At 41.0% G+C, this 24,396-nt stretch overlaps 2 long non-coding RNA genes across 2 annotated transcripts in view; both read right to left on the bottom strand.

The window, feature by feature from the left end:
• Positions 1 to 24,396, bottom strand: part of LOC145516587 (uncharacterized) — a 588,280-nt gene that overhangs the window by 360,344 nt on the left and 203,540 nt on the right. The window lies entirely within an intron of this gene.
• On the bottom strand, positions 3,286 to 22,483 carry LOC145516588 (uncharacterized). The gene is made up of 4 exons (XR_014061526.1): positions 22,211 to 22,483; positions 17,665 to 17,850; positions 17,071 to 17,287; positions 3,286 to 5,491 (listed from the first exon to the last, which is right to left on the bottom strand). It is a non-coding gene; the product is annotated as an uncharacterized LOC145516588 (long non-coding RNA).

Genomic DNA, 24,396 nt, shown 5'->3' with positions numbered 1-24,396 from the left:
GATCATGAAGATTACTGACCAGTGAAGCAAGAGCTCTTGCACACAAAAACATCCCGTGAGGCGCAGGGACCTTTGCTGGAGGGAAACAGCCAGGCTGGGGCAGCCCAGCAGAAGGAGAGTTCAATTACACCTTAAACTCCCTCTCAGCACCTCTGCTCATCTCCTGCAGATGCCCCTGTTACCTGAACCCATGCAAAAGTCCAAAGTCAAGAGGGTCTTTGAAATGGCCTACATTAAGTCAGCTTCCCAGAGCAGAAAGAAGGGTCGAAAGGGGAAAGCTGAATCTGGAGGGGCAAACAAGATCCCAGCACAGAAGACAGGCCATCACTGTCCTCTCTGTTACATTCAAGGACAACAATGGGCAAGCAATATAACCTTGCCCATTTTACCATGAAAATTTCCCTTCTCAGGCTTCCCTGGTAGCTCAGTGGTGAAGAATCTGCCTGCCTACGCAGGGGACACAGGTTCAATTCCTGGTCTGGGAAGATCCCACACACGGAGGGCAACTAAGCTCATGTGCCACAACTACTGGGGCTGTACTCTAGAGTCCGTGAGCCACAGCTACTGAATCTACGCACTGCAACTACTAAAGCCCATGTGCCATAGAGCCTGTGCTCCTCAATAAGAGAAAGCCAGCAGTACTCTTGCCTGGAAAATCCCATGGATGGAGGAGCCTGGTAGGCTACAGTCCATGGGGTCGCTGAGAGTCGGACACGACTGAGCGACTTCACTTTCATTTTTCCCTTTCATGCACTGGAGAAGGAAATGGCAACCCACTCCAGTATTCTTGCCTGGAGAATCCCAGGGATGGCGGAGCCTGGTGGGCTGCCGTCTATGGGGTCGCACAGAGTCGGACACGACTGAAGCGACTTAGCAGCAGCAGCAGCAGCAGCAGCAGCAGGCAGCAACAAACACCCAGCGCAGCCAAAAATAAACAAATAAATATAGTTTTTTAAAAATTCCCTTCTCATTTTCCCACCCATCCCTTTAAGGGAGAGTAAGGATGCAGGGTGTGATCTACCGTCCTCTTAGTACCAGTAGATAAGATGCTAGAACTTCAGCCAACTATATTTACAAGTTTCCAAAGCCTGATCTAAACTATGTTGCTGCTGCTGCTGCTGCTGCTGCTGCTGCTAAGTCACTTGAGTCGTGTCCGACTCTGTGCGACCCCATAGACGGCAGCCCACCAGGCTCCCCCGTCCCTGGGATTCTCCAGGCAAGAACACTGGAGTGGGTTGCCATTTCCTTCTCCAATGCATGAAAGTGAAAAGTGAAAGTGAATTCGCTCAGTCGTGTCCGACTCTTTGCGACTGACTCTTCGAAACTGCATGGACTGCAGCCTACCAGGCTCCTCTGTCCATGGGATTTTCCAGGCAAGAGTACTGGAGTGGGTTGAAACTATGTTAGAGAGAGGCAACTGAATATCCTATTTTTAAAGTATGTTTGGGGTGGGGCAGAAATCACAGAACTCTTGCAGACAACTTCTTCCATAGTTTGAAGACACAATCAAGAATATTCTTCTTTCATATGAGTCATGTATTCATCAAAGTGTCTTCTACTTAGATCTCGTGGTTTTCTTCAAGGAAAGAGAATAGCAAGGCAACATTTTGCAAGTGGCTGTTCCCTGACTTGCAGACATGCCTTTACCAAGATCTTCCACCTTAGGTGAGAAGGTCTCTGTTCCATCCTCTGTAAGTGATCTGTTTTTCCATTTTCCTGATCCTTTTGCACACTATCCTGCCTGCTTTCCTAGTCTTTTCTAGCTCAACACTTACTTCCCACCTACTCACTTCTTCAAGAAATCCTGTTTAAACTAACTCATTCCCCAAAGGAGTTTTGGTTTACTTGAAATTTCCACAGCAATTGTGCTCATCAGCAAAACACTGTGGATCCTTAACACCTATTAGCACTGCCTGTATTTTCCCTGAACTGAGATTTCGTGTATGGAGATAAGCCTCATTGTTTTTCATGAGGAGGTACTCTTTCATCACATGAACTTAAGACTGTTTGTAATTAATTTCCTGCTGGTGGACACAAATTCATTCCCTCCTTTTTTCACTGTTATGAACAATGCTACATTGAACAAAATTGTAAATATATTTCTGAGCCCCTCTGGGAGTATTCTGTAGGACAGATGCTAAAGACTAGATCTGATTGGTCAAAGAGTTTACATATTTATTATTTTAATAGATACTACCTTAAAAAGAAATGGTAGCCATTTAGTCTCCTTCTTAGTGCATGAGAGTGTCCGCTTTCCTCTCCCCAACCCATCTTGCAACAATGGATACTACTAATCATGAAAATGTCTCCTCAATAGGATAGGCAAAAGTGGTATTGGAACATAGTAATTTGGATTTCGATGATTACCAGTTAAATTGAGCATCTTTTAGTTGTTAATAGAACATTTGTATTTCTCCTCCAACTTGCCGCTCAATTATTTCCTACTCTCTTACTGAAATGTCTTTATCTCGTTAACTTATAGATATTATCTATATAACACAGATTAAGCCTTCATTTCTGTCATGTATTACAAATATCCTCTCCTCCTCTCATGCGTGGCATTCATTAGTTGGTTTCTTTGTGGATATACATTTTGAGGTTTTATGTGGGAAAATATCTGAACCTCATATCTCTTCATAATTATAAAAAATGAGAACTTAAAAAAGCATAAAACTTTTCCTCCCTCTTTCTTCTTCTTTTCCCTCCGCTTTCCATCCTCCCCCATCTCCCCGCCGCCGCCGCCGCCGCCGCCGCCGCCGCCGCCGCCGCACGCACACACGCTTCCCTCCCTCTCCCTCTGTCCCCGTCTCCCACTTCTCTTTGTCCACATGGCTCTGGAATTTCTCATCCATTGTACTGAGCATTTTATGTACTTTTTCAATCTGGAAACACTCCCTCAGGTTGGGAAATGTTTCTTGGATTACTTTGAAAATGTCTTCCCCTCCATTTTCTCCATTCTCACTTTCTGAAACATCTGGAAATCTTGAATTGGTCCTTTAAATTTTCTTCTCTCTCTAGTCTGTCTTTTGGTCTTTTTGCAATACAGTTTTTGGGAGATTTTTCTCAACTTTGTCTTCCACATCTTGTACTGTTTTGAATTTGCTTTTGTGTTTCTAATTTTCAAACAATCTTACTTTTGTCCTTTAAATGTTTTGTTTATATAGCTTCCTGATTTTCATATTATAAATGGAATACCATATTTTTCCAAGAACATTAATAAGAGTACATTTGTCCTTTACTTTTTCTTTTAAGTTTTGTCTTCCTGCATAATCTGTTTTTCCCAAGTTTCTTTTTTTTTTTTTTTTTTTTTACTGGTCTCTGGCTTTCATGGCAGAGGTTTCCCTTAAACATCTAGTGATTCTTACCTTCCACTCACATTTAAGAGTGAAGTGCTACAAAGCTGATGATAAGCTCTGTGCCTGGAGTTTTACCACGAGGGAGGTTTACCACTTGCAAACACGTTAAGTCAGTCTTTTCTTGAACCAGTTACGTACCATGCTAGAAAGGCATAATCCTAGGCAAAGAATCAGAGGGGAAAAAGGCTGGTGGTCTTAACGGTCAGAGAGTAAGCTTTCACTCAACACTTTATATACTTTATTTTCAATGTGTACCACCCTCAACTCTACCTATTGCCTGCCACCCCAGTCCAGACCTTCTGTTTATACACTTCAGAGAGTAAACTTATAGCCACAGTCACTACTAGGAGGGAACAGAGACAGTCTACAACTGCATGGATTGAGTTAGGATCTAGGAGCCTACTACTAATAAACAAGATTTCAACTCACCACTCTGGACCAAGCCCTGCCTTTGCCTCCCACTTCCAGGGGCACCTGGCATTGCCAATTCCTGAAACAAGTGACCATGGCATTTATCAAGTTTCTTTTCTTTCCCACTGCCAGTTTAAAAGTCAGCTCTCTCTGTTTTGTTGGATCAGCAACCTTCTGCTTTCTGCTTTCCAGCTCCCAAAATGTTGTTGCTGTTGTCTCCTCTCCAGGTCTATTTTCCCTTGTGGGATTATAGCTTTAAAAAATATTTTCCTGTAATTATAATGGGTTTTGAAAGAGAGTGGAGGCTAGCAAATATGTTTGATTCACCAACTTTAACTAGAAAGTTCTTAGTATTAAATTTTAATACACACATTTAAACACATTTTTCTATCAATCTCCAGTGTTAATGAGTATCTATAGCTCATTCTCACACACATGCCCATATACACATATAAAGAAGAAGACAAAAGAGACAAGAATCTTAGCACAGTTTGAAATTTCTTCTGCACCTTGCTTTGTCTCCTTAGGTAAAATTATAATTAAATTCCAGATTATGACATTAATTTTGCTTATTGTTGTTTAGTTGCTAAGTCATGTCCGACCCTTTGCAACCCCATGGACTGCAGCATGCCAGGCTTCCCTGTCCTCCACTGTCTCCCGGAGTTTGCTCAAGTTCATGTCCATTGAGTCATTGGTGCCATACAACCATCTCATCCTCTGCTGTCTTTTTCTCCTCTTGCCTTCAATATTTCCCTGCATCAGGGTCTTTTCCTAATTTTGCTTAACTAACAGTATTAATGGTTCCTTTGCTCATGTTGCTTCTTCCATTCACTTAACAAAGATCTGAGTATTTTCTGTTTTCAAAATTATTTTAACACCACATATTCTTCCTTCATGTAGCTTACATAAATAGTGGGAGAAATGGACAACAAACAAACTAGCATGTAACTAAACATCAACATTTTTCCTAATTATATTTGTTCCATAAAATAAGGCAAAGTGAGGAAACAGGGAAAAAAAAGAAGGATATTTCATATACTGTGGCCAGGGAAGTTCTTTCTAGCAAGAGTACGTCTGCGCAGAGACCCACATCATGTAACAGTGCAAGCTTTACACGCTAGTATTATCTAGTCCTGTTCAGCATCCATTCCCTCTCCCTTCTACACTCTCCACTATATGACAGAGGCTGGAAATCTACATTTCTTAGATTCCTCGCCAGCACGTTCTGCAAACAGTTATGTTCAGCAAACAGGGCTCATGTAAGAGTGTGCAAGAGAGGAAGTGGGCTCATGCCTCCAGGATCCACTGGTCTTACTTTGTACCCCATCATCCAGAAGAAATTGGTGCTTTGGAATGATGGACTAGCCTATTGAAAATTCAGTAACAGCACCATCTGGAGACAGCACCTTGCAAGGGTCAGGTGCTGTCCTATAAGTTGTCACCTTGGTCCTAGAAAATATGCAATGGATAGTGTTGTTTCCCCTCATAGACATAGCAGTGGCTTATTTATGAGTACAACTCATAAACCACTCATGATATGTTCATTACCTTCCTCATGTGTTTGGAGTCTGCCAGACAGAAGTATTAAGTCCCAGCAGTACCAATAGCAGGCGTGACAAGTGTTCCATTGAATGAGAAGTTGCAACAGATCTCCTGGCCACTTAAGGTCTCTTATGCCGCTGAACCGACCAGCAAAGAAGGGGATTACTCTCCCATCTGGAATTCTGTATTATTAGAGGAAATTAGGGTTGTTACTGAGTGAAGAGGCAGAAAGATGACACATGGAACCTATGAAATCTTTGGAGCACGGTCTATCTCTGTTCTATAATACGGTTTTAAAATAACCCAATATAAATAGGATCCCTAACAACTCAGACTCTAAATAAATCCAATATAGTTGGGGAGAGAGCTCAGACTCTAAATAAATCCAATATAGTTAGGGAGAGAGCTCAGACTTTTCAGGAGACAATATAGTTACTTCATCAGGTAAAAGCATATCCTAATTAACGCGTTCTGGATAAGGACAAAAATAATATGAATGAAGACAGTAACATATTTCAACTACAGCCTTGTGACCAGATAAAACAAACACTGCAATAATTATGCATATTTTCTTTCTTATTTTGAAATTTATATATTTGTGTACTTTTGATCAATTTTCCTTTCTGTAATATTTTATATAATTTATTTTTACATTATATTCACCTTCTACCATAAAATGAGTTCCTTTTTTCAAAAGGAATGTTAAGTGGAATACAATGAATGTGGGAAAGGCCATTCTGAAATACAGAGATGAGGAAGATAAAAGGAACTAGTGAAGAAGACAGTGAAAGCCAGCCAGGGAGCAGAAGAAAGGAGTGTAGTGCTCTGGAAACCAAGAGAAGATCAGATATAAAGAAGAAAGGAGGGATTTTCCTTATATGATACTGCTGAGGAATCCATATGAGATGAAAGAACTTATCATTGGATTTGATAACTTGTTGATTATTAATGACCAGCTGAGAGTGGATTTTGTGGAATATGTGGTTCAAAACCTGACCATAAAGTGGGTTTTAATAAGAGGTAATGAAGTAGAAATAGTGAGCATAGATACCTCTTCCAAGAATGTCTGTTGTAAAGGGACAGGAAGTTAAAGAGTTTGGTAGCTGAGGGGAATACAGTATTAAAAGAGGATTCTTTCAAAACCAACAATATTATATTTTAGTAAGATCTGGACAATGTTCTGGTGGAGAAGAAAGGTGATGACACAAAAATGAATGGGGAAAACCTTAGGAAGAAGCCATAGAGCAGGAAAGGGAACGGAGTCTAGCAGGAAAGTAAAGAGATTTACCTGAGTGGAGAATATGATGATTAGTCTATTGTAACAAGAGGCAAGACAGAGAACATGGTAACAGATACAGACAGATTGGGAGATAGAAATATTCGAGGGTATTTTTATTTCTTTCTTTATCTCCAACAAACTAAGAGTCAAACATCAGCTAAGTATGGATGAGTGGGGAAGACTGGAGGGTTGGCTTAAAGAAGAAGAGGGAATGAAATACTGATCAGAAAATGGAAAGGCAAACTTATTAGAGATCCTTATTAGAAATTCTGAGTAATAATGACAGCATGAAATTTCTGGTCAACAATATAAAATGAGACCAATTATCAAGATCATATTTTACTAGAGCTACATTCAGCTACTTAGACATAGAGAAGTTGTAATTTGGATTTATCTGGTGGTTGAGGATTTTTTTCACATGAAAAAAAGAGCTGCAAAGGGGCTTGGGGTGCTTCAGTTCAGTTTAGTCACTCAGCCATGTCTGACTCTTTGCGACCCCATGAACCGCAGCACGCCAGGCCTCCCTGTCCATCATCAACTCCCTGAGTCCACCCAAACTCATGTCCATCGAGTCGGTGATGCCATCCAGACATCTCATCCTCTGTCATCCCCTTCTCATCCTTCCAAGAATCAGAGTCTTTTCCAATGAGTCAGCTCTTTGCATCAGGTGGCCAAAGTATTGGAGTTTCAGCTTCAACATCAGTCCCTCCAATGAACACCCAGGACTGATCTCCTTTAGGATGGACTGGTTGGATCTCCTTGCAGTCCAAAGGACTCTCAAGAGTCTTCTCCAACACCACAGTTCAAAAGCATCAATTCTTTGGCGCTCAGCTTTCTTTATACTCCAACTCTCACATCCATACGTGACCACTGGAAAAACCATAGCCTTGACTAGACGGACCTTTGTTGGCAAAGTAATGTCTCTGCTTTTTAATATGCTAACTAGGTTGGTCATAACTTTCCTTCCAAGGAGTAAATGTCTTTTAATTTCATGGCTGCAATCACCATCTGCAGTGATTTTGGAGCCAAGAAAAATAAAGTCAGCTACTGTTTGCACTGTTTCCCCATCTATCTGCCATGAAGTGATGGGACCGGATGCTATGATCTTAGTTTTCTGAATGTTGAGCTTTAAGCCAACTTTTTCACTCTCCTTTTTCACTTTCATCAAGAGGCTCTTTATTTCTTCACTTTCTGCCATAAGGATGGTGTCATCTGCATATCTGAGGTTATCAATATTTCTCCCGGCAATCTTAATTCCAGCTTGTGCTTCGTCTAGCCCAGCGTTTCTCATGATGTACTCTGCATACGAGCTAAATAAGCAGGGTGACAATATAGAGCCTTGACGTACTCCTTTTCCTATTTGGAACCAGTCTGTTGTTCCATGTCCAGTTCTAACTGTTGCTTCCTGACCTGCATACAGGTTTCTCAAGAGGCAAGTCAGGTGGTCTGGTATTCCCATCTCTTGAAGAATTTTCCACAGTTTATTGTGATCCACACAGTCAAAGGCTTTGGCATAGTCAATAAAGCAGAAATAGATGTTTTTCTGGAACTCTCTTGCTTTTCCAATGATCCAGTAGATGTTGGCAATTTGATCTCTGGTTCATCTGCCTTTTCTAAAACCGGCTTGAACATCTGGAAGTTCATGGTTCATGTATTGCTGAAGCCTGGCTTGGAGAATTTTAAGCATTGCTTTACTAGCGTGTGAGATGAGTGCAATTGTGCAGTAGTTTGAGCATTCTTTGGCATTGCCTTTCTTTGGTATTGGAATGAAAACTGACCTTTTCCAGTCCTGTGGCCTTAGAAGTGTATAATCATGGTAGGAACCATGGAAGCTTAGAAGTGTATAATCATGGTAGGAACCATGGAGGCTTAGAAGTGTACAATCATGGTAGGAACCACGGAAGCTCTGTTAGAAGTAAAAATGGATGGCAACGACAAGCTGGTTGTAACACAGAGGGAAACTGGCAGGTTAAAAGACTGAAGGCCCCAAAAGATTGAGAGACAGATTGACAGAAGACAGATTGACATTGAGATTTCAAAGTTGATACAGTTGCTGTTTATGACAAGATCTAAAGGATGACCATGGGAGTGGAAAAAATGACCACTGGAAATGAGAAACTAAGGAAATAACTGAATGATGAAATTTTTCTAAGTTATAAAGAAGTGTAGAGAGGAACAGAGCAAGTTTTCAGTGAATGAGTAAGAGTCAAGTAGGGATGGAACTTGTGCAACAAGGGAAGTTCAGGCACTTCAAAATAATTAGGATTTCTAGGAAAGGGGAATATCTTTTGAGAATAGCAACCAGAGAAAAAAGAAAATTTACCCCAACTTCAAGCTTTGTGGTGTGAGGGGGTTTTAGAGGAAGAAACATCCTTTCAGGAAACAGTCAAGTTTCAGAAAGAATAAGCAAAATGGAAAAGAAAACATTTAAGGAATTTCTTTTCCCCAAATCTTTCTCCTTCTTAGATACATGTTTTTGTTTTAATGGGGTACATTGTCTGAAGACTTCTTCAGACAAAGTCTGTAGACAGTAATATTGAGTTCTTCACTGTTTAATAAATGTCTTTATTTGCTCTGAAGCATGTGTTTTGCTACATAAAGGACTCTAAGTTCCAAATAAATATCTTAACTTTTCTATCACATATTTTCCTTTTTGCATATTTGGACTGAGTTCTGGGACATTCCCCTGCCACGTCTTCCAGCTCATGAAGTTTACCTTCAGTTGTGACCATCCCAACATATATTTCATCTGGTATTTGATTTTTATAATTGACTTTTAGTATTAAATACCAATAATTTTGATTGGTTTTTTCATATCATTCTATTCTTGGTCCATGGTAGTAAAACCATCTAGAATTCTTCTGAGAATTTTAACTTAGTTTATATGAAAGCCTTCTTTTGTTTGCCTTTTGAACTCCATTTCCTCATGCATTCGTTCTTTTATTTATTAAACTCGGTGTGGTGCCTCTCCTTTCCCTTCTGAGGTGGCTCAGCAGTAAAAATAATAATAATAAATCCACTTGTCAATGCAGGAGACACAGGTTCTATCCCTGAGTCAGGAAGATCCCCTGGAGGAGGAAATGGCAACCTGCTCCAGTATTCTTGCCTGGGAAATCCCATGGACAGAGGGGCCTGGTGAGCTGTACTTCACGGTGGGTCACAAAGAGTGACTGAGCACACACACATTCACACCTTTTCTTTACACTATGGGCTTTCTTCGAGATTTTAGTGATTCCTGGTTAAGTATTTGCATCTGTATATGAGAATTCCTGTTTTCATGTCAATAAACAAACATTCTACTTACAACAGCTAGCCCTTTGTGGTTGCATGGGGAGGTGAGGTAATATTTGAAGTTGGGTGGAGTATATGAGGAGACTGTCTTAAGTACAGGAATTCTTCAGTCCTCTTAGAGATGGTCTGCAGTTTACTATTCAGCTCTGTCCCTCAAGCTCCACTTCCAAAGCAGTGATCAGCCTGGAATTTCCAACTTAAAAGAGAGTTTATTCTAGAAGCAATTACTGAAGTCATCTGCTCCAATCCATCACCCCTTCTCCTTTCTTTTCTCCTTGTAGAGATTTTATATTGCTCCAGTCTGCTTTTCTTCTCTATCTGGACACAACACTCATTTTGGGAGTGCTCCTTTCTGAGGCTATTTTGTTTTGAAGACAAGTCTTTGAGTTGTACCTTAAGAGAAAATTCTACTTCTGGCTGATGCTTAGTTTAAACTGAGAGAGGAGGGAGAAAAAAAAGAATTTCCAAGTGTAATTCTTTAATTAATACCCCAATGACCATTCCAGTCCTATCATTTCATAGAAAATACATGGTAAAAACTGGAAATAGTGGCAGATTTTATTTTCTTGGGCTCCAAAATCACAGCAGATGCTGACTGCAGCCTTGAAATTAAAAAACACTTGCTCCTTTGAAGAAAAGTTATGACAACCCTAGATAACACATTAAAAAGCAGAGACGTCACATTGTCGACAAAGGTCAGTATAGTCAAAACTATGGTTTTTCCAGTAGTCATGTATGGATGTGAGAGTTGGACCATAAAGAAAGCTGAGCACCAAAGAATTGATGCTTTCAAACTGTGGCACTGGAGAAGACCTTGAGGGTCCCTTGGACAGCAAGGAGATAAAACCAGTCAGTCCTAAAGGAAATCAACCCTGAATATTTACTGGAAGGACTGATGCTGAAGCTGGAGCCTCAATACTATGACCACCTGATGCTAAGAGCTGACTCACTGGAAAAGACTTTGATGCTGGGCAAGATTGAAGGCAGGAGAAGAAGGGGACAACAGAGGATGAGATGGTTGGATGGCATCACCAACTCGATGGACATAGGTTTGAGCAAGCTCCAGGAGTTGGTGATGGACTGGGAAGCCTGGTGTGCTGCAGTCCATAGGGTCACAAAGAAGTCAGACATGACTGAGTGACTGAACAATAGATAAATAAACAAGAATTCATTATGGCTTCCCAGGTGTCATAGTGGTAAATAATCCACCTGCCAGTGCTGGAGATGCAAGAGATGCGAGTTTGATCCTTAGATCTTGAAGATCCCTGGAGAAGGAAATGGCAACCAACTCCAGTATTCTTGCCAGGAAAATTCCATGGACAGAACCTTTCAGGCTATAGTCCATGGGGTTGCAAAAAGTTGGACACCACTGAGCATGCAAACACACATCAACATTTAAAACTTTCATGCAAAGAATACTATCAAGAAAGTGAAAAAGACAACCCTCAGAATAAAGAAAATATCTGCAAATCATGTATAAAATATATAAAGAACTCTTACAACTCAACAACAAAGACAGTCGAGATTTTAAATGTGCAAAGGATTCAAATAAATGTTTCTTCAAAGATATAGATACAAATGGGCAATAAGCACATGGAAAGATGCTTAATATCATTAGTCATTAAAAAATGCAAATTAAACCACAATGAGATACTTCAAACTTACCAGGATGGTTATACCTTTTTTTAAAAGGAAAACAACCAGGACTGGAGAAATTGGAACTCTTGTACATTGCTGATGGGATTTATAAAATGATTCAACTTTTGTGGAAAGGAGTTTGGCAGTTCTCCAAAAAGTTAAACATAAGAGTTACCATATGACCCAGGAAATCTACTCCTAGGTGTATACCCAAAAGAATTGAAAACAGGTTTTCTAACAGATGGCTTGCGGATGAAAGTTCCTAAGCAGCCTACATCATCCTAGGGGTTGAACTGATACAGAGTTGCAACTGTTCAGTGGATACAGTTTCAGTTTTGCAAGATGAAAAATTCTAGAGATTGATAGCACAACAATGCAAATATACTTCATACTACTGAACCTTACCCTTTAAAATGGTTAAGATGGCAAGTTTTATATTATGTGTATTTACAACTAAATTTTTAAAGTCCACACACTGACTTTAATCTCCCAATTTTAAACCACTTCATTTTAAGGAGTACCCTTAAAACATATCAAATATTTAAATTTAAGCAAAAATAAAAAATTATTTCAGTTCAATAAGCATTTTTACATGTATTCTTTTATTTGAACCAAGACATTGTATTATTGTTATCTTTTCAATAGCCCTTGTCTGAGTTTCCATTCACTATTGAGGATAACAGCACATTCTGCATGTCGGAGATAAGTGAGCAGGAATAGGGTAATACAGTCCCTGTGCTCACTATATAGAACTACAAGAGCTAAAAGTTTCAGAAAGATTTATTTTTTGAGAAAATTATATTGTTGTCAAATTCTTTTTCAATAAACTGAACAGGAGACCAAGGGATACACAGACTAAAATTTACCTCCAAACTTTCTTATGACCCTCCTCTACACACACATACTCCCTTCTGTATCAGACCACGTTTTGTCAGAAGTCTCCACCATGATCCATCCATCTTGGTGACCCTATAGAGCACGGCTCATTCTTAAAAAGATGGGAATACCAGACCATCTTACCTGCCTCCTGAGAAACCTGCATGCAGGTCAAGAAGCAACAGTTAGAACTGAAAATGGAACAATGGACTGGTTCAAAATTGAGAAAATAGTATGTCAAGGCTGTATATTGTCACCCTGCTTATTTAACTTATATTGAGAGTACATTATGCAAAGTGCCGGGCTGGATGAATCACCAGCTGAAATCAAGATTGCCAGAAGAAATATCAATAACCTCAGATATGCAGATGACACCACCCTTAGGGCAGAAAGTGAAGAAGAACTAAAGAGCCTCTTGATGAAGGTGAAAGAGAAGAGTGAAAAAGCTGGCTTAAAACTCAACATTCAAAAAACTAAGATCATGGCATCTGGTCCCATCATTTCCTGGCAAATAGATGGGGAAACAATGGAAACAGCGAGATTTTATTTTCTTGAGCTCCAAAATCATTGGAGACACTGACTGCAGCCTTGAAATTAAAAGACACTTGCTCCTTGGAAGAAAAGCTATGACAAACCTAAATAACATATTAAAAAGGCAGAGATATCACTTTGCCGACAAAGGTCGGTATGGTCAAAGCTATGGTTTTTCCAGAAGTCATGTATGGATGTGAGAGTTGGATTATAAAGAAGGGTGAGTGCCAAAGAATTGATGTGGGTGCTTTCAAACTGTGGTGTTGGAGAAGACTCTTGAGAGTCCCCCTTGGACATCAATGAGACCAAACCAGTCAATCCTAAAGGAAATCAACCCTGAATATTCACTGGAAGGACTGATGCTGAAACTGAAGTGCCAATACTATGACCACCTGATGCTAAGAGCTGACTCATTGGAAAAGACCCTGATGCTGGGAAAGATTGAGGGCAGGAGGAGAAGGGGATGACAGGATGAGATGGTTGGATGACATCACCGACTCAACAGACATGAGTTTGAGCAAACTCTGGGAGATGGTTGATGGACAGGGAAGCCTGATATGCTGCAGTCCTTGGGGTCGCAAAGAGTCAGACATGAGTGAAATGCCTGAACAACAATAACAACAACACACACACACCACCACCACTACAACCTACCACACACTGGGGTCTTCATAGAAAACCAGGTGCTACAAACTACAGTCAAGTTATTATGACAATACAGTTGTCTCTAAGAAGATAAAGTCAATACATTTTCAAGTTGCTCAAAAAAAGAGCACTAATTGTTACACACAGTCTTGAATGACCTTTCATTTAAGATTATGGTGCATTGTTGCAGCAGGTACAATAAGCCTCCTCGGATCAAAGAGTTAGAAGCAGTTCCAAAAGAATATTTTACCCATAAATATATCTTTATTGCCAAATAGTACCATACCACTTAAGAACATCAAGCCAGACCCATATGTTTAGCTCCTTGGCTGCTTACCAACATTACTTGGCAGCCAAGAAGGAGGACATTATAGGGGCACTTGACCCTAGAAAGTGTCAGCAGCAAAGTGTTATTTCCAGGCTCTACATGTTATTGTCAAACTTTCCTTTTCCTACCCTACCTCCCTTCTCGCCCAGCCAGCCAGACGCCCAAACTACTGCATGCTCTCTCTGTTCCTTCCTGTCCCCTCCTCCCTCCCATCCTTCTCTCACTCCCACACACCTTTAAAAACCAATGTCCCTGTGGTGATCATTGGACACTTGAAACTAATATTACAAATTAACTATATTTCAATAAAAAATATTCCTTATACTCACCAAGATTCGAATGCCCTACTTGGATATGAGGGGACTGAACCATGATTAGCTTTTTAAAACTCTCATTCCCAAGGTATGATATTGGCACACCTTGAACAGAGCTCTTTCCTCGGTTATTGCACAGTGATGCCCACTCCTCGCGAATCTTCACAATCCTAAGTGAGATCAAGAAGAGGCCACCCTAGCCCAGTGGCCACAGCCAGGAGGTCATGGACTAATAAAAACACCAGTTAGAACAAGTTATCACATGTGGGCCAAGCCCTTTCATGATCCCAACCTTCTCTCCTCTTCTCAAAATTCTGTTTCCAAAACCAAGATAGATGACAGATGCCTCCCCGACCAGCACCATTCCCTCTGTCAGGCCTCACTGGGCATGAGACGGAGGGACAACAGGGACTCCTGAGCGAGACTGACTGGGTAAGTGCTGATCATGTTTCTGAAACTCAGGGACTGACCCTGTTCAGAGAAATTGTATCTCTGCTTACAGCACATGCATGGAAAGTGAAAGTGAAAGTCTCTCAATTGTGTCTGACTCTTTGCGACCCCATGGACTATAGAGTTCACGGAATTCTCCAGGTCAGAATACTGGAATGGGTAGCCATTCCCTTCTCCAGGGGATCTTCCTAACCCAGGGATCAAATCCAGGGATCGAACCCAGGTCTCCCACATCGCAGATTGTTTACCAGCTGAGACACCAGGGAAACCTAAAATAACACTTTCTGGCACAGTTTAGGCCACCACAACTATGAAGATGAAGAATGAAGAGATTTTTTTCAATGAGTCAAAAAGAGATTGGGCCTAGTTGGGTCTGAGCTCATCTCAGCATTATTATTATTCCTAAATTTCTAGGTAGAGTTAATAGGAGAATATACCATACCTGGGGGGCTTCAGATACGGTGGTAAAGAATTGGCGTGCCAAGCAGGAGATGCAGGTTTGATCCCTGGGTTGGAAAGATCCCCTGAAGAAGGAAATGGCAACCCACTGCAATATTCTTGCCTGGAAAATCCCATGGACAGAGGAGCCTGTCGGGCTGTAGTCCATGGGGTAGCACAAGAATCAGACACGACTTAGTGACTAAACAGCAGCATTGCATTTGCCACCTTTACCCAATGGGAGGTAAATTCAAGTGCAAGGCAATTCTCAGAGGATGGAAGAGTGAAGAAGGAGAAAAGCAATTATTTATAGACTTTATGTTACTAGAGTTTGAGTTTGTTTTCTCTGAAAAAATATTACCCCATTGCCTAGAGCAGATCCATTGTCTAACTGGGTCTTGTCATCCTCTGCAAACAGCTCATCTCTGTGTGTGGCCCACTTGGGATGGGTGGGTGGGGGTGGGTGAGGCATGCTACTCCAGCCATCCCAAGGGAACATTTTAAAGACCAAAGGCAGGAAGGCTCTTACTATTGAATAGTTTTCTTCCCACCAAAGATACACACAAAAAAAATTAGAAATAAATAAATGAGAGGTACACTAAAGCACTAGAACCTTTCTCTTGACAACTCAGCTCAGGTCCAATGTTCTCATTTAGCGATCTGCTTGGTCAATGTCCAGAGGCCTCTGGACTGAAGTAAACCTGATTTCTTTCTTCTCCACACCCTCCTTCTATCTTAGCATTTGCCTAGTTTGAAAATAATTCTATTAAAAAGAATGTTCCAGCAAGGTGTACTAAGATAACATTCCATTTAGCCTTCAGTGCAGAATCTTGTAAATGAGCAAACTTGGTTTGCCTCCAAACACCAATCCAAAAACTATTCTCTAAGAATTGGGCTAATTGAAATATTACAGTATGATGTGCAAAGGAGCATCTGGAGATTATAGAAAGATCCTATTAAGAGTTGGCAAGAGGCCTTTCATGCCACTCACTTGTTCATTGGGCCCCCCAGCTTTGTTACCTTCTCTCTTGTAATAGGCAGAATAATGGCTCCCAAAGATGTCCACATCCTGACCCCTGGCACTTATGAACATGTTGCCTTCCATGGCAAAAGGGACTTTGCAGATGTGGTTAAGAAACTGAAGATGGGCCCATTCATATAATACAGGGGAATCTCCTGAAACCACAAGTGGAAAGCAAAAGGATCAAAGTCAAACAAAAAACAAAAGATGTGACCAAGACACCAGAGGTTAGAGTGATGTGCTCTAAAGATGGAGGAAAGGACCACAAGCCAAGAAATGCAGGTAACCTCTAGAAGCCAGAAAAGGAAACAAAATAGATTTTCCCTCAGAAGAAACACAGCTTTGCTGGCACCTTGATTTTGGATTTCTGAACTCTAGAAATATTAAAGAATGAATCTGCATTGTTTTAAGGTACCAAGTTTGTGGTGATTGGCTGTAGCAAAAAAGGGAAACTGATATTCCCCCCTCCTTCCACCTGTTCCCATTTTCATTCATTCAAGGACCTAATTCCAGCCAACTGCACCTCCTGGCCATCGTGATGCTTCTAGCTCCATTCAGCAATGAGAACAAGATGAGGTTGAGAAAATGATAGAAGCCAGGGTATTACCTTCCCCTCTTCCTGTTCTGGACAAGGTCTCCAGCAATTGCTTGTTCCCTTCCTTGGTCTCCTGTTTCTTATCATTAACCCCAGGGGTCCAGGCTTTAGAAATACCAGCATCTCACCTTTTCCCTTCAGCTCTGCCTCTGGGTAACCTCACCTTTCTCTGTTTGCTTGTAAGCCCACCGAACACCTTTATAGTGAATTTAGCATATTAAGTTCCCTGTATTAAAGTATCTAATGTGGGTTATATTTTCTTGGCTGGATCCTTTCGAGAACCAGCCCTGTTCCTGTTTATACTGTTTTCCTGTACTAGCACCGATGGTTCACCAGTGGCTGAGATGACTCCTACCTTTAAATTCTCTCCATATTTTTTAGATCACGGTAGAGTAATGTTGATGGCTTTCCAGGGGATTGACGCTCTTTCCCCTCCCCTCATGCCCTGCCTCTGTCAGCATAATGAATTGGATAATTCCACACAACCTCGGTTGAGTTGCAGCTTCATTAGTTTATGCAAATTGGCATAATTCAGGTGTGAATCAATCAGCCTCTTTCTATGATCTAGTGACCTAGAAAAATGAGAGCAACTATGTTCTATAAGGAATTCTTGTTCAATCAGCCTAAATTTCATTAGTACATTAGAAGGCACATTTTTTGGTATGTGAACTGAAAGATCATCCCTGTCAATTTTGTTTAGCTTTATTGCTGCAGCTGAGGCAATCAGGCAAGGTTTTACTTAAGACACTGCTCAATGAGGCCATCATTTGGAACAATTCAATACATTATTAGTTCTTGAGTTTATTTGCTGAGGTCCGGGAGATGGTGGTCTTCAGAGACATAGCACTGGTCCCTCTGAATAGAATCTCAAGATCTAATTACTACCCTACTGCATTAATTTGCTAGAGCAAATACCACCAACCAGGCATCTTAAACAACAGAAACTTACTGTCTCACAGTTCTGGAGCTAGAAGTTCAAAATCAAGGTGTTGCCAAGGTTGGTTCCTTCTGAGAGCTGGCAGGGAGAATCTGGCAATCCTTGGTGTCCCTTGGCTTTTGGAGCATTGTTCCCATCTGCTTTGATCTTCACATGATGCTCTGTGTGTGTGTATATCTGTCTCCAAATTTCCCCTTTCTAAAAGGAGAATAGATACTGGATTAGGGCCCATCCTGACCTCATTTTAACATATCATCTCTGAAAAGACCCTGTCTCCAAATAAGGTCACTTTCTAGAGAATTGGGGGGATAGGATTTCAACATATGAATTGGTGGGGGAGGGAGCAGGATTTAACCCACAGCACCTGTTCTCCAAGGAAAGACTTCTGGTCCTCATGGTTTTGTTTCTGGTGGGCTGGGTTCACAATCCACATGCCTCAACCTTTCACTTTTAGAGTGTTCACAGGTTTCTTTCATTTCAATGTCACAAATAAAACACATTTAACCCAATGAACTATTTTTGTTCATGTTAATATTCTTTCCAATGGGAGTAGCAAGATGACTTTGAGAAATTTTTCTTATGAATCCAAAGGACACTAAGACATCTAGAGGATTCTGCTCTGCATTCTTTTTATGATTACTTTTAAAGATTCTGATGAACTAATGACATCTGGTTGTATATTCCTATTAATCAAGTGATATCAGAACAAAGGTAAGATATTTCCAAGACTATATACCAGAAGTAAGAAGTGATAACAGACTGTGCATGAAAGAAAACATCCAATATCACAGTATTCAGGCAGAACTAGAACCACTCTGCTTTATGATCCTTTTTCATCCTAAGACTATATTTGAACAGGAAATTAAGTTCTTAAATAATGTATGTTCCTACTTTTTATTCATTCTTTAATTGAGGGACAATTCATTTAGAATATTTTTTAGAAATAGAGTTTTCAAGAACAATATTCTTTAAATTCTATATAAATATAGGACTAGACAATTTGAAGCTCAGAGAAATGTCTGTGTTGATAAGATTATAGGTGATAGATATTGGTATACAAAGGCATGCTCACAGAACATACAGAACACATTCCTTCTCTCAGTTACAGAAAAACAAAACAGAAGTGCAGAAGCATTTTTAACCTGATCAAAGTTGCTTCAGTCACAATTCCTGAAGAACACATCCCTAAAGCAATCTGAATTTAAAGCCACTCTTCTCATGTTTAGAAGCAAAGAAATCAATCACATAAAAAGAAAAAGCAACCAGTAACCACTAACTTCAGTCACTAAAGAAATTGTCATTTTCATCGACATTTCCTTTGTGATTCCTCATCTTCTGAAAGTGTATAAGCAGTGTATACAAAGCAAATATTGAGGAGAAGGTATGATACTGGGATAAATGATTTCTGATTGAACCTTCACACCAGTTTTCTGGAACTGCAAGATATTTTATGAGAAACTTTACAGAGGAAAGAACATGCTGGAAAAAATGCATGGAAGCCTAGAATATTATTGCTCCACAGGTCCATTTTAAGCTAGCCACTCGATACCAAGGGCCAGCTGCATGGCTCAGGCCCACGCACTCCATAAACCCACTGCATTAACAAAGCAACTCGATCCACTCCCACAGTGGGATTCTCACAGACTCCTTTCCAACTACAAGCCATGAAGCTGTTATCTCCAGTTGCTCCTGCCAAGTCCCAGGCCAGTAATCTAAGCATCTTTAGAGTACACCTTGCTTTTCCTCTTATGCCTAAGTCATCACCACCTTGATTCATTTATCGTGTTAAAATATAGCAAAGATTTTTCACACAAAGCCCTTTTGTTAAGACTGAGAACTGTAGCATGCTAAGGGTTGTCAGCAAAAATCACAAGGAAACAAATACTCCTTTTAAGAAGCTTCAGTCTTTCTGTGAACCACACACACTAAAAATTAGTTGATTATAACTCTCAAATAGGAAACATTCTTATACCCTGTTTGGGAGGGAGGGAGGCAACCTGATGGAAATGTCTTCTTTGTTGTGTCTTCACTGTGTATTTAGTCACTCGAAAGGATCAGACATATCAAGGACTTTGGCAAGAAATCTTTCCTTCCCTTTCCAATTTCCCACAGATTTTACAAACTTTGGCCCTTGAACACACAAAACCATACAAGCCTATTACTGTAAACTTACTCTGCCTGAAAATTAATAGACAGAACAACTTTGTATTCCAGTCACAATCTGAAATTGCAGTTCTTAAAATTTGGAATCAAGCTGAACACTCTAAGTCAGAACAAAGGATAGTTCAGTCCCTTATGTCTGGAAGAAAATTAGCAATAATACCTGTAGTCGCCAGGCCCATATGGATGAGGTGGAGGTAAAAGTATGTAATTTCAGTTGCTTCCTTTTCTCTTTCATCCCCTCCTCCATATTCATCTCATATTCACACTGTTTATATAAGCATATTTCCATTTCCAGAACCCTACCACGTACTAAACTTGGAATTTAATAACGTATTTTAATCTGGGGGTTTTTCTTTTTGAAAACCAACATTTAATGGCAAGTATAATATTTATAATGATACTATAAAGTTTACTAGAGGGCTCCAGAGTCAAACTACGCAAGTTCTAATCCTAGTGCTAGCACTACTTACTATTAAATTGAACCTCTTTGTAGGCAGGGGAAAAGAAAAAAGAATAATCACCACTCCACATAATTCAGTTTAATAGGATCTCTAAAATCCATCAAAAAAATCAAAATAATAGTTGCTTTGAGTAATCAATGAGATAATAAGACGATTTTGGTTGCGTGTGTGTGTGTGTATGTGTGTGTGTGTGTGTGTGTGTGTGTGCTCAGTCATGTCCAATTCTTTGTGACCCCATGGACTGTAGCCTGCCAGGCTCCTCTGTCCATGGAATTTTTCAGGCAAGAATACTGAAATGGATTGCCATTTTCTACTGCATGGAGTCTTTTCGACCCAGGGATTGAACCCGTGCCATGTGCCTCCTGCATTGGCAGGTGGATTCTTTACCACAGAGCCACCTGGGCTACAAAACAGGCAAATAAACAGTATGGTAAGACAGTGCTTCTCAAACTTGGGAATCACCTGGTGATCTGGTTACAAGGCAGATCCTGATTCAGAGATTTGAGTTGGACACTAAGATTCTGCATTTCTAATAAGCACCCAGATGATGCAGACACTGCTAGCCCAGGGCCAGTTTGAGTGACAAGTATTCTAAGATATTTCCCTTCTCTGATGAGAGGAGTCACTTGGGGTGTTTTGTTAAAAATACTCCTTCCCAGGCTCTTCCTCTGGAGGCTTTCATTCAATAGGTCTGAAGGTGAGTCTCATTGTTAGAAAAATATGAGAATCACTATTGTAAATAATAGAGGTAGAAATAAAAATCTATGTGAATTAAGAATAGGAAGAGATTATCTCTAACCGAGAGGTCAAAAAATGCTTCCCAGAGAAGGCAACCTGTAAAACAGGCCTTAAAAGATGAATGAGATTTGACTCTAGCAGGATGAGGAGGCAAGCATTCCAGAGCAAGACTAGAATGAGTGCAAACAGAACTAGAATACATAGTGGTACATAGGGGGCCAATGTGAGTAGTTCTATTAACTTGGAGGACAGGGTTCATGAAGGGGAAGCTCTCGAATACCAATTGAAGACATCAGAAACTTGCTTTGAAAAACCGGAATGACAGTGACTATTCCTGAGCAGCAACATAATCAGAACTAGGCTTTTAGCACCATAGCTGTTCATGACTGATGCTGGGCCAAGTTTGGATGTAGAAGAATCATTGTAGATTCAGAAGCAGAGCCTGTGACTGGAAAGTTCGAGGGCTTAATGTGACAGGCCTGGGTGAGTTTTTTGCCTCAGCTTCATCAAGGGCACAGAGAAGGCAATGGCACCCCACTCCAGTACTCTTGCCTGGAAAATCCCATGGACGGAGGAGCCTGGTAGCCTGCAGCCCACGGGGTCGCGAAGAGTCGGACATGACTGAGCGACTTCACTTTCACTTTTCCCTTTCATGCACTGGAGAAGGAAATGGCAACCCACTCCAGTATTCTTGCCTGGAGAATCCCAGGGATGGCGGAGCCTGGTGGGCTGCCGTCTATGGGGTCGCACAGAGTCAGACACGACTGAAGCGACTTAGCAGCAGCAGCAGCAGCATCAAGGGCAAAATGTCCATTTAAGCATCTAGGTGTCCATGTGATATGTGATTTTCCAAGGTTTGTCCTGATTTTGGAGAGACTCATCAGCGAATGGCTCTCTAGAGCCCCACAGCAATGGGATGAAGGGAGAGTCCTTTTCAATCACAAGTAAGATTAGCTCTTTTCATCCACACAAATCTCAAGAAGCTTAGATGGTGTCCTCAGAGCTCACCTCAAACCTAACTTCTCTAAGAAGTTCCCTCTTGTCCTAAAAGAGCATTTTCTGAGGTCCAACCCATGCACTCCAGAATAGTCAGTGATGAGACAAGCATGTCTAAGGAGAGCCACAGTCTTTCAAGTACAAGTACACTCATAAAACATTCCCCCTTTTATTTAAGATAATGTGGCAAAGTGTCTTACCTTTCTCCAAAGAGAGGATTCAGATGGATGGATGGATAGAGGAAATATCCTTAACCATCACCCCACACCAACTAGCATGCTAAATTCTACCTTCAAATGTCTTCAAACTCTAACCCTTACGTTCTCCTCCACACCACACGAGTGGCCCTTCCAGAATTCCAGCTGCCCCCGCTCCTGCTGTCCAGAATTACTTCCATCTAAGGGTCAGGAAAATCCCCTGTAGAAGGAAATGGCAACCCACTCCAGTATTCTTGCCTGGAGAATCCCATGGACAGAGCAGCCTGGCAGGCTGCAGTCCAGGTCACAAAGAGTCAGATACAGCTGAGTGACTAACACTTTCACTTTCAAGAGTCACTGGGGCCTCCAAGGCCCTCATTACCAAACTGCCTCCCAGCACTTTGGGGTCTGCCATCCCCAACACATTTGCTGCATAAGTGGTTGTGTTTCGTCCAACAAGTCTCTGAGTCAGTATTGTTCCAGTTACAGGGAGTTTTTTATTCCCCTTAGTTCATAGTATCAGATAGTCAGCCAAGGCGGACTTCTTAAACACTTAAGTCATACCACCTCACACAGCTTTAAGCCTTTTCTCTTTAAATGGCAAATGAAATTCAAGAGCTTTCTGAGAGGAGCTGGACTGGCCTGCATACGGCGACTTGATTAAGATTTGTGTGTGTCCTGCAAGTTTACTCAAAATAATAACAAAGGAAAACCCTTGTTTTGTGTACCAAGAATCTAGAAGAATTACAAAGGGAGTGGGCAGGGAAAAACAAAACCTTTGGGTAAGGCACTTGGTGGGCTTCCCAGGTGGCGCTAGTAGTAAAGAACCCACCTGCCAACGCAGGAGACCAGGGGGTACAGGTTCAATCCCTGGGTTGGGAAGATCCCCTGAAGGAGGAAATGGCAACACACACCAGTATTCTTACTTGGAAAATCCCATGGAAAGAGGAGCATGGCGGGCTACAGTCCATAGGGTCACAAAGAGTCAGACGGGACTGCGCACGCAAGGCACGTGGGGGACAAACAAAGGAATAATGGTTTCTCTCTTAAATTTGAAATCAGCAGTATTAAAGCTGCCTCCACAAGACCCAAATATACATAACATATTTTTTAAAAAACATTGTAATTCACATGCACTTAGATATTTTTGCCTCGAAATAGCCGGCACAGCCGCCTCTCTGGTCCTACGCATTCTGCTGTGTACAGTACTTCTGTCACAGCTGAAAGACATTAAGTAGTCCTGAAATAGTACTTTGTGTTAAAGCTTTTATTCTCTTTAATACAAACATTCTCTTTTATTCTCTTTATCACAGCCCACTGCTCCCTAGGATGTTTAAGGCATTCTCAGCAAGACTGCAGATTCACCACAGACCACCTAACTTTTCTTTCCTAGTTAATAGGTTAATAGTTCTGTAAAAGAGAGGCAATTCCAGCTTGCCCCTCGGATAACAGCTACCATTTATGATGTACCTACTGTGCACTGGGCCCTTTGTATACAGTACAGCCTTACACTAGCCTGCCAGGATAGTTTTACTATTCCTTCCATTTTACAGATGAAGAAACTAAAATTGAGGAGCTAAAGCACTTGCCCAAAGCCACTAAGTTCAAAACCAAGAAGTGAATCCATGCTGACCTAGTTCCGGGGCTTGCACCACCATGCTCTCCCAAATGACAAACGCATTGGCCTATTTCTGAACAGTTAACTGAAGTCCCAGGTTAAAAAGGGGTGGGGGGTGAAGGTGAATGGAGTCCACATACATACTTTAATAGTTGATCCTCATCAGTTATCTCCAACCCTTCTGAGATCTCACGCTTCCAAACTTCACCATAGAAAACCACAACTCTCTCTCTCAGCTCATTCCACTTTCACACTAATACAGTTGTGCCTCTGTGGCCACCGTACAAATCCCGAAACAGCTTAAGGTATTGGTAGGCAGAAGCTGGGGATTTCCCACTTTCCTTCATCACAGCTGAATGTGATAAGGGCTAACATTCACCAGAAAACAATAACATAGAATCTAAGAAGGGTGTTAACATCCCCAAAGAGGACAAACTTTCTACCCTAAGCACAACTATCACAAAGTCAATCGTATGATTTTCCAGGCGCTTTAGTTTACATCACCAGGAAAAAAACAAGTATATAGCACTTTTTCTTAATCACTTTAAGACGTGTTTTGTCCCATCAACTT

The sequence above is a fragment of the Giraffa tippelskirchi genome, chromosome 8, assembly GCF_054371585.1.
Source record: "Giraffa tippelskirchi isolate mGirTip1 chromosome 8, T2T-mGirTip1v1.2.pri, whole genome shotgun sequence".
NCBI lineage: Eukaryota > Metazoa > Chordata > Mammalia > Artiodactyla > Giraffidae > Giraffa > Giraffa tippelskirchi.
The sequence above is the reverse complement of the archived record's forward strand: the minus strand, read 5'-3'. Positions and strand labels throughout refer to the sequence as shown.